We start from the raw sequence: 12,163 nt of genomic DNA, 5'->3' as shown, positions 1-12,163 counted from the left end.
GAAACTTATGGTAAGAAATTGGTAATTGCAGACATGACCACTTTATTGTTTAATTAAGGAAAACATATATTCTCTTTATTCATGAATGAGTTTGGGTAGAAGGAATCTAACAGGCTTGCTCGGTCGGTTGAGCGCCGGTCGCGCTCCTCGGTTTTGGGGCGTGACAAACTTGGTATCAGAGCCTAAGGTTTTAAAGTGTCCTAGGATGTCTCGGAGCCGTGTCTAGTAGAATCCTTATTATCGGTGTGTTGTCGACCACATCTATAATTAGTATGCTACATGGGCATTTAGGAATAATACCCTTCTTTCATGTTCTCGATCGTGCGATAAAGCTGGTTGTAAGACTTTTCCTCCTTTAACTCCTGCATTGCTCTAATTTTCAGTACATGGCACCTAAGAAGAAGGAAAGAACTAGCCAAAGAGCCAATGTCACCCCAAGTGTGACAGTTGACCCTATAATTGATGATGCGTGTGAGCAACCGAGGAGTGAGAGTATTCCTCCAGTTACTACACTGCCTGAGTCTACTACAACTGATCAGACCGCACTTGTCCCTACACCTACAGAAGGTGCAACAGTTCCTCCAACTGATATTCCAGTTCCACCTCCAGCTCCAACTTTCAATTCTGGTGTGTCTGATATTGATATTAGGGGATCCATACAAATGTTGACACAAATAGTGGCTTCTTAGGCCCAGAGATCGAGTGTTGGGCCTACTCCTTGCAGTCATCCAGGAGAATTCGCTAGTTCCAGGGTGAACAAGTTTCTTCAGTTAGATCCTCCAGTGTTAACGGGTACTGATACCGAGGAGGAACCCCATGAATTCGTTGATGAGATGCACAAAACTCTCCGGTTATGCATGCCACAGAGACGGAGGGAGTAGAGTTGGCCTCTTACCGCCTGAATAAGGGTGGCCTATTCTTGGTTTGAGTTGTGGGAGGAATCCCGTGAGGAGGGAAGCCCTCCGGCAAGGTGGGGTGAGTTCACAGATGCCTTTATGGATCATTTCTTGCCTGCTGAAACTAAGGCAGCTTGTGCCGCCGAGTTTGAAAGCCTGAAGCAGGGTAGTATGAATGTCTGGGAGTACCATATAGATTTTGTGCGCCTGTCCAAGTATGCTATTCACATGTTGACCACTATGGAGGCTAGAGTGCGCCGGTTTGTACAGGGTCTTAGCCCCTTGGTTATAAATGAGGCCTCTACAGCTGCCTTAAATTCCGATATGAACTATGGTAAGATGGTGACATTTGCTCAAGCCACAGAGACTTGCAAATTGAAGAACAGAATGGAATGTTAGAGTAGCAGTAAGGCCCGGTCAACGGGCATTTTTGGTGTTTTTTCGGTGGTGATGGTGGTAGGTCGGCATTCAGGGGAGGGTCATCAGGACCATCCCAATCATTCGCCCAGTCTTCGATGGGTGCACAGTCTTCTAGACCCAGTCAGGGCAACAGAGGACCCTACCAGCAGGGTCGGCCCGACAGAAAGTTCCAGCAGCGGAGGGTTCCATGCCCTAAGTGTGGGAGGATGCACTTTGGGTCCTGTTTCATGTACCTACCAGTATGCTATGGGTGTGGTATGCGAGGTCACATTTAGAGAGATTGCCATTCGTCCCGCCGAAATATGGGCATAGGCGCGGCATAGCTAGCTAATTCTGCACCTACTACATCTACAACACCCCCAGCTCGAGGCACCCCAACACCCACAGGACGTGGTGCAGCTAGAGGTGGTGCACAAAATTCGGGAGGATCCAGCAGATTTTATGCTATGTGGAGACGTCGGGAGTTAGAGGCTTCTGTAGATGTTGTCACATGTATATTGAGTGTCTAATCTCATGATGTATATGCTCTTATTGATCCCGGTTCCACTTTGTCATATGTCACTCCTTATGTTGCTATGGAATTTGGGATAGAACCAGAACAGCTTCATGAGCCGTTCTCTGTATCTACTCCGGTTGGTGAGTCTATTTTGGTCGCGCGGGTTCATAGGGATTGTGTTGTCACGTTGCGCGATCGGGGCACCGTGGCTGATCTTATTGAATTGAGAATGGTCAATTTTGATTTAATAATGGGGATGGATTGGCTTTATTCTTGTTTTGCCAAGCTTGATTGCCGAACCAGGACTGTTAGGTTTGAATTTCCAAATGAGCCAGTTATTGAGTGGAAGGGTGATGATGTATTGCCAAAGGGTAGGTTTATTTCCTACCTTAAGGCCACAAAGATGATAAACAAGGGATGTATTTACCATTTGGTCCGGGTTACGAACACTAATGCTGAGGCACCAACACTTGAGTCTGTGCCTGTTGTGAATGAATTTCCGGGAGTCTTTCTGGATAAACTCCCTGGGATCCCACCAGACAGGGAAATTGATTTTGGGATTGATGGGATGCCAGACACGCATCCTATATCTATTCTACCCTACAGAATAACACCGACAGAATTGAAGGAGCTAAAGGAACAATTGAGAGATTTGTTAGAAAAGGGTTTTATCCGGCCAAGTGTTTCGCCTTGGGGCGCACCGGTCTTTTTTGTAAGAAAGAAAGATGGGTCACTGAGAATGTGTATTGACTATCGGCAGCTTAATAAGGTAACAGTCATAATAAGTACCCACTGCCAAGGATAAATGACTTGTTTGATCAATTGCAAGGTGCCAGGTACTTCTCAAAAATCGATTTATGATCCGGGTATCACCAATTGAAGATCAGGGAGCGGGATATTCCAAAAATAGCTTTTAGAACCCAGTATGGGCATTTTGAATTTCTGGTGATGTCTTTTGGGCTAACAAATGCCCCAGCAGCCTTCATGGATCTTATGAATCGCGTTTTCCAGCCATTCCTCTACTCTTTTGTGATAGTGTTTATTGACGATATTCTTGTATATTCACGAAGTCGAAAAGACCATGCCGATCATCTCAGGGTAGTTCTGCAAACCCTGCATCAGCACCAGTTATATGCAAAGTTTTCAAAATGTGAATTTTGGCTTGAATCAGTCATATTCTTGGGTAATGTAGTTTATAGTGAGGGAATTAAGGTTGATCCTCAGAAAATTTCAGCGGTGAAGAATTGGCCGAGGCCTACAACTCCAACAGAGATTCGCAGTTTCTTAGGCTTAGCTGGATATTACAGAAAGTTTGTGGAGGGGTTTTCTACTCTTGCCTCTCCATTGACTAAATTGACGCAGAAGGCAATTAAGTTCCAATGGTCAGATGTTTGTGTAAAGCGTTTCCAGGAATTGAAAGCAAGACTGACTACGACGTCGGTGTTGACCCTACCAGAGGGTATGGATGGATTTGTGGTATATTGTGATGATTCAAGAATCGGTCTTGGGTGTGTATTAATGCAACATGGGAAGGTGATAGCTTATGCTTCTAGGCAACTAAAGAATCATGAAAAGAACTATCCAACACACGATTTAGAACTTGCGGCAGTGGTATTTACATTAAAAATTTTGCGTCATTATTTATATGGGATCCATGTTGATATATTCACGGATCATAAGAGCCTTTAATACATTTTCAAGCAGAAGGAATTGAATCTGAGGCAGAGAAGATGGCTTGAGTTATCAAGGACTACGATATCGATATTCTATATCATCCGGGAAAGGCTAATGTTGTGGCTGATGCTCTTAGCCAGAAATCTATGGGTAGTTTGGCTCACTTGGAGGCATATCAGAGGCCATTAGCCAAGAAAGTTCACCGATTGGCTAGTTTGGGAGTTCATCTTACGAACTCTAGTGAAGGAGGGGTAGTTGTGCAAAATAGGGCCAAATCATTGCTTGTTGTGGAAGTCAAAGAGAAGTAATACAACGATCCATTGTTGGTGCAGTTGAAAGAGGGGATTCATAAACATAAGACCATGGCCTTTTCTCTTGGCATGGATGATGGTACACTAAGGTAACAAGGGCGACTATGTGTTCCAAATGTGGATGGTCTCCGGGAAAGAATTATGACTAAAGCTCACCCTTCTAGGTATTCCGTGCACCCAGGTTCTATGAAAATATATCATGATCTTAAGGAAGTCTATTGGTGGAATGATATGAAGAGGAATGTGGCAAACTTTGTAGCAAGATGTCCGAACTGTCAGCAAGTGAAGGCCGAACACCAAAGGCCCGGTGGGTTGGCACAGAACATAGAAATTCCAATGTGGAAATGGGAAATGATTAATATGGACTTTGTGGTAGGATTACCGTGCACTCCGTGCAAGTTTGACTCAATTTGGGTGATTGTGGATCGACTCACGAAATCAGCACACTTTTTGCCGGTTAAGTCTACCGACACAGTGGATCAATATGCTCAGTTGTATATCAAAGAAATAGTCAGGTTGCATGGCACCCCAATTTCCATCATTCTTGATCGGGGGACACAATTCACTGCTAATTTTTGGAAGAAATTTCAGCAAGGTTTGGTTACTCAAGTGAATCTTAGTACAACCTTTCACCCGCAGACTGATAGGAAGGTAGAGCGGACTATTCAGACGCTTGAGAATATGCTGCGCGCTTGTATTATAGACTTCAAAAGAAGCTGGGAAGATCATTTACCACTCATAGAATTTTCATATAACAATAGCTATCATTCTAGCATTCAAATGGCACCGTTCGAGGCTTTATATGGTAGGAGATGTAGATCTCCCATTGGGTGGTTCGAAATTGGGGAAGCAAAGTTGATAGGGCCATACCTCGTGTATCAGGCTATGGAAAAAGTTAAAATCATTAAGGAGCGGTTGAAGACTGCTCAGAGTCATCAGAAATCCTATTCTGATGTTCGTCGTAGAGATTTGGAATTCAAAGAAGATGATTGGGTATTTTTGAAAGTTTCCCCCATGAAGGGTGTAATGCGATTTGGTAAGAAAGGGAAATTGAGTCCGAGGTATGTCGGATAGTACAAAATCATTCAGAGGATCGGTGAGGTAGCATACAAACTTGAGCTACCACTTGAGATGTCATTAGTACACCCGGTGTTTCATGTGTCTATGTTAAAGAAAGTAGTTGGAGACCCAAAAGTCATTGTTCTGGTTGAGACTATTGAGGTAATTGAAGAATTGACTTATGAAGAGATTCTAGTTACTATTACTGATCGACAAGTCCGAAAGTTGAGAAACAAAGAAATTGCATCCGTGAAAGTGCTATGGCAAAACTAACAGGTTGAAGAGGCTACTTGGGAGGCCGAAGAAGAAATGAAGAAAAAGTATCCTTATTTATTTGAATAACCATGTATTTATGAGTTGTGCCTTATGAAAATGCTAAGGGATATTCCTATGAAATATGTATGACTTGTACAATTGGTGTTAAGGGTGCTCCGTTCTGGTAATATAATTGCTTGTGAGGCCACAGTTGGTGTTGTTTTGTATTATGTTACGTTGTTGGATTATGTATATGATGTTAGGATGTGTTTTTGGGGCTCTCTGACAGGTGGATAGGCCTAATAACAAGGGAAACTCTGGCGAAATTTTTGGAAATTTAGGGAGTTAGTCAAATTTGGGGCTGCTAGATTGTGGTATAAAACAAACTAAGTTTCATAAGATGCTAATGACGGATTTTTACCCTCATTCGAGGACGAATGATCCTAAGCGGGGGAGAATGTAATACCCCAAAAAATTTCGAAGTACTTAAGTGGTAAGCCCGGTAAATTTTTCAAAGAAAATAATGTTTCATGGTGTCGGACTAGGCTTACGTGTTTGGGTTGAACAATGCACCGGAAAGTAAAGAAAATTTTTAGGCGGAAAAGTGCATTTTTGCGGTCCATCATGCGACCGCAGAATCACTCTGCAGACCGCATAATGGCCGCAGAGTGAGGCAGTTAATTGGGCCAATTGGAAGTAATTATGCGAACGACTATGCGACCACACAACGGTTATGGGGTGCATTATGCGACCGCATAATGGTTATGTGGACCGCAAAGTGACCGCATACACAGAAAATTCTTTTGGCTATTTTGTAACCAACTATGCGACCGATATGCGGTCTGCATATCGGTTATGCGATTGCATACCTTGTTTCCGAGCTCCATTTTTGGGTTTTTAAAACCCGACCCTATTTCGTTAAATACACTCTTTGGGTCATTTTTGAGCTATTATCTGACATTTTAGAGTGAGAGAGGGTGTCCTAGAGTGAGAAGGTGTTCTCCAATATTTCTTCTTCAATTCTTGCTCAAGTTTTGGAAGATTAAGAAGGCAAGCTCACTAGGTCTTCATCGTAGAGGTAAGATTGTACACCCTAAACCCTAATTTCGAAATCATCTGAAACATGGGTAATTAGCAAGATAATGTTTGAGCATGAGAGTTGATTATTTTACATACATGTGATATCAAGGGGTGTAGGAAGATTGTTGAACTAAGTATGGTAAAGATTGGGTTGTGGGATGATGGAATCCTCCATAAAAGGGACCTTAAAACCTTATGCACACCTTATGTTTGATAAAATGCTCAAATGAGCTAGAAACATGATCATCTTCCTAATTGTGGTTCAATTTGTTATATTTCTAAAATAGATTGAAGTTGCTATGAATTCCGGAACGTTTTAGAGTTTAAGGAAGCTCAATTGAGGTATGTTGGCTAGACTCTTCTTTGAGAGTTGGAATTCTCATTATCCTTATAAGTTCCGAGATGTTGGTTATAAATCGAGTATTCCGATAGGTTTTGTGATGAAGATATATGTTCAATTCGTATTTCAAATGCTCTTATCATATTGCATTATAAATTAAGGATGTGTCCCAAACTATGGATTATGTATCCACGTGTTATAATTTCTAGTCGTGATTTATGTGAATGTTATTATGCCAAGTTATGTAGAGATTGTGATTGTGATACACCTCCACCCGCATGCAATGGGGTGAGGCGGCATGACCGTTTTGTATGGGGATTATGGTATAGAGATTGTGACTGTGATACACCTCCACCCCCATATATATTGGAGTGAGACGGCATGACCGCTTTGTGTAAGGATTATGATATTGTGGGACTGCACCTCCACCCGCTTACATTGGGTTGAGGCGGTACACCGCTTTGTATATGGTTTTGGTATTGTTGTGGCACCACCACCCGCATACATTTGGGTGAGGCGGCATAGCCGATTTGTGTTGGTATTTGTATCGTTGATGCATTTCCACCCGCATACATTGGGGTGAGGTGGCATAGCCGCTTTGTGTAGGTTCTTAGTACTATTGTTATATATCCACCCGCATAGATTGAGGTGAGGCGGTAGGGCCGCTTGATTTGAGTTGTGGTATTTCACGTACACCTCCACCTACATACATCGGGTGTGGCGGCGAGGCCGCTTTGTGTGAAGATGATTATAGAGGATCTCATCTTAAATCCTATAAATGTTGTTGATAGCTTTTAATAAGCTTTCTATGGTTGAGACGGTTATCTATATTATTCTATTGCCGCACTGGTTCATCATAATTATCTTGTATATCTAAATTCTTAAATTGGTGTTTAGTTTTCATACTAGTACTATTCGACGGTACTAACGTCCCTTTTGCCTAGGGCGCTGCATCTTTAAATGGATGCAGGTCGTTCCAAAACAGGAGACATTAATCAGTGATAGTAGTAGACCTTCTTCCCAGCTGACTTAGTGAGCCCCACTTCATTCCGGAGTCATATATCTTTTGTTCTTTTGTATTATGGTTGAGGTATAGCCGGGGCCTTGTTGCCGGCATTATCATTGTACTCTTCTTTATCTATAGAGGCTCCGTAGACATAGTGTGGGTTGTGTATTGGTGCTGGGAAAGACAAACTATGCTATGTTGTGGTTGTATTACTTATCCATTTGAGACTTTAAAAATGGTGAAACTTATGGTAAGAAATTGGTAATTGCAGACATGACCACTTTATTGTTTAATTAAGGAAAACATATATTCTCTTTATTCATGAATGAGTTTGGGTAAAAGGAATCTAACAGGCTTGCTCGGTCGGGTTCACTCGGTTGAGCGCCGGTCGCGCTCCTCGATTTTGGGGAGTGACAACTACCTCTCATGATTGGAAGATGACATAATCGGGGAAGCCAAACCGAGGGTCAATCTGAAAGACAGAATCATAGATGAGGTGGATGAGGCTCAGGTAAAGTACAAGAGGCTACCCAAAAGAGTGTTTGAATCTGAAGCCAAGCATGTGGAACAACATAAGGTGGATATGAAGGTGATAAAAGAATGGAAGGAGATTGCGAACAAGTTGACATAGAGGTTGGAGTATCTAGAGTAAGGGTTGATGTATCTGGAGGGGAAGATAAGAAGGCTTTGGGATTGTCAAGGTATGGGCTGCGATGAAGGAGCGAAACTGGCAATATCTTACTTGTTTCTCGATATGCGTGACTTGGGAAGTGTGATTGATGGAGCCAAAAGGGAAAAGCATGGAGAATGTCCTTTTGGGGCCAAATATATTAGGAGACAATGTTCTTTATTGCTTTCTAGTTAGATTTCAGTAGATTTTGATGTAATAAGGCTTCATGCCATTAGTGATTTCATATTATTATTTCGATTTAGTAAAGATTGATTTGATTTATTTTCGCATTAATGGAATGAGGCAACGTTGGCATAAATATTCTCCAAGTCTATGTGTCACTTAAGACTACCTTGGGCACAATGAGGTCCCCAAATTAGGATGCGAATTATTGCATGGCCTTATGTGTTACCTACTTAAATATTGCAAACACTCTTTCATTTCGTCTTACTGACTTGGTTACCTTTTTGTTTTTCTTTATTTTGATTATTCCCATTCCCAAAGATTGGTTCGTGCATTCTGGCATTGTCGGCATACCACACCAAATCCAGAAGTCCTCCACCTAGCAACCCCAAAAGCAAAACCAAAGGCTAAGGGAAGATGGGCGATTTGAGTGGTAATCAAAAAGGCAATGCTACCATAGTAGAAAATGTCGAAACTTCAGACTGAAGAAGTATGCCAGGACAAAATAAGTTGGTCCTACGGTTGGAGCAAAAAACCTTGGAGTTACAAGGTGAGCTTGAGCAGGTTCGAAATCTCACAAACCTCCCTCGTACTCTGAATGTCCCCGACCTTAACCCTCCACCACTACAAACCCCTCAGCAACAACATCATCACCCGACTCAATACCCGCAAACAACTAGCTATCATACCCCTCAGAAGATGCCACAACCTACCCCCGATCCACCTCAGACCTCAATCAATGATCACCCATATACTCAAGTTCCAGGAACACACCAAGGCAACCCGATATACGTAGAGACCCTACCACACACCCCATAGCAAACACTATACATACTCGAACCAACCGAGAAGGACCTATTCATCCGAAATATGGCTGAAGAGTTGAAGAGTTGACAGGAAGAGTCTAGAGTGTTGAGGGTGGAAAAGGTATTGAAGGTTTGAATTATGAAGACGTGTGTATCCAGCCAGACGTGGAACTACCGGAGGGTAACAAACCTCCTAAGCTTGAGATGTTTGATGGCACCGGTGACCCTAAGGTTCATTTAAGAACCTACTGCGATAAGCTTGTAGGAGTGAGCAAGAATGAATAAATCCGCATGAAGTTGTTCATGTAAAGTCTCACTGGGGATGATTTATCCTGGTACATTAGTCAGAATCCGAAGAAGTGGGTAAACTGGGTAAGTATGGAATCCGACTTCTTGGATCAATTCAAGTTCAACACAGAAAATGTACCAGACATTTTCTATATCCAGAACCTCAAAAAGAAGCCAACAAAAACCTTTCGTGAGTATGCTACTTACTGGAGATCAGAGGCCGCCAAGGTAAGGCCGCCACTAGAGGAGGAATAAATGAACAAATTTTTTGTCATAGCTCAAGATCCACAGTACTATGAAAGGTTGATGGTAATAGAGAATCACAAGTTCTCCGACATCATAAAATTGGAAGAAATAATAGAAGAGGTAATCAAGAGCGGTATGATGACTAATTTTGAGGCGTTGCAATCCACCAATAAAGCCTTACGATCCTGAGGCATTTCAAAGAAGAAGGAAGTGGGTGCCGTGATGGTAACCTAGGGCCCTAAGTCTCCCCTTACCTATAAGACACCTCCACTAACATGTCAACCCTCACCTCCAAAATACCATTACCCCGCCACCACCTACCATACCTTGTAAGGCCCCGTTAAAATTTCCTAATTATTTAAGATTTTAAAGTACGCCAATGGTATTTGGGAATAACGTGTTCGAGTATTAAAGGTGTAGCACCCCGAAAAATTTCGAAGTACTTAAGCGCTATTAAGAAAGTTGATGTATGCTAATTATATTATTTTGTGTGCAAATGAGGACTATTAATACGATGGATATTAATTGGATATGATAATAAGTGTACGAGGCATATTATAAGTGATGTGGGGTCTAAGGAGAGGCCCAAGTCTAAGTCAAGTTGGAAAATTACATGATAGACGAAACTTCCAAATGAGTCCGCACAAGACCAAACTTTGGACGAGCATATCTACATATATTGTGAAGACCCGTAAAAATCTTAACCAAAAACACAGGGTTTCGTGGTGCCAAGATAGATTCCTGCGTTGCTTATAACAACAGCTTCCATGCTAGTATTCACATGGCGTCGTTTGAGGCCTTGTATGGTAGAAGATGTAGATCGTCGATTGGGTGGTTCGAGGTTAGAAAAGCTGAACTAATAGGACCAGACCATGTGCATCAAGCTATGGAAAAGGTTAAGATCATAAAAGAGCGGTTGAAAACTGCTCAGAGTCATTAAAGATCCTACTCGGATGTTCGTCGTAGAGACTTAGAGTTCATAGAAGATGATTGGGTGTTCTTGAAGGTATCTCCCATGAAGGGGATCATGCAGTTTGGAAAGAAAGGGAAATTAAGTCCAAGGTATGTCGGGCCGTATAGAATCATTCAAAGGATAGGTCAGGTGGCGTACAAGCTTGAACTACCACTTGAGATGTCATTAGTACACCCGGTATTCCATGTGTCCATGTTGAAGAAGGTAGTTAGAGATCCGTCCGCTATTTTGCTGGTTGAGACCATCGAGGTTAGTGAAGAATTGTAATATGAAGAAATTCCGGTTGCTATTCTTGATAGGCAGGTCCGAAAGTTGAGAAACAAAGAAATTGCATCCGTGAAGGTGTTATGGCGAAACCAACAAATCGAAGAAGCTACTTGGGAAGCCGAGAATTAAATGAAAGAAAAGTACCCTCATTTGTTTGAATAGCCATGTAATAGTTCTATGAAGTTGTTTCCCCTGAAGTTTTTATCACTTGTTCGGCTAATATAAAGACACTCCTTTCTAGCTATATGTCCCCCATGAGGCTTCGGTTGGTGTTATTTTGCATTTTGTTGTGTCATTTAATTCTATATATGTTGCTAAGGCGTGTTTCGGGGGCTCTCTGACAGGTGGATAGGCCTAAATACAAAGGAAACTCTAGCGAAATTTTCAGGAGGTTAGGAAGTTAGGAAAATTTGGGGGTGATGGTATGTGGCATAACTGAAACTGTGTTAAGTGAACCTTGATCCTCATTCGAGGACGAATGATCTTAAGTGGGGGAGGATGTGAGGACCCGTAAAAATTTTAACCAAAAACTCGGGGTTTCGTAGTGCTAAGATAGATTCCTGTGTTACTATAGTAGAAATTCTTCGCGGCGAGCTTGCTCGCAGCGGTTCGGACTTTTTGGACTGAACAGTACCATACGGACTTAGAGGAAAATGTTTCGCAGAAGAAAGCGTTTCTGCGGTCGCATAATCACTCTGCGGACCACATAATGGCCGCAGAGTGAAGCAGTAAGTTTTGCCAATTTGAGGTCAGTTTTGCGGTCGATTATGTGACCGCATAACTGATACGCTGACCGCATACCGGTCGCATAATTTCCTCTTGGGTTTCTGCGGAGGGAGTTCTGCGGTGCATATGCGACCGCAGAACAAGTATGCGGACCGCATACTGGTCGCATACCTGAGCCAAAAGTTTAGCCCCCTGAGGGCCATTTCTGCGGTCACTTTGCAGACCGCATAACCATTATGCGGTCGCATATGCGACCGCAGACCTCTGTCGGGGCACCATTTTTCTTAATTTAAAGCCCGACCCCCATTCCATTAAAATACCCCTTAGGTCTATTTTGAGCTCATTTTCTGATATTTCTAGAGTGAGAGAGAGAAGGTTCAAGAGGGAGGGCCTAAGTTTTCATCAAATTGATCTTCAATCATCATTTGAAGCTTTGGAAATATTCAAGTAGAGCACCAAATTCTTCA

Source organism: Nicotiana tomentosiformis, chromosome 1 (genome assembly GCF_000390325.3).
Source record: "Nicotiana tomentosiformis chromosome 1, ASM39032v3, whole genome shotgun sequence".
Lineage (NCBI taxonomy): Eukaryota > Viridiplantae > Streptophyta > Magnoliopsida > Solanales > Solanaceae > Nicotiana > Nicotiana tomentosiformis.
This window is presented reverse-complemented; position numbering follows the sequence as displayed.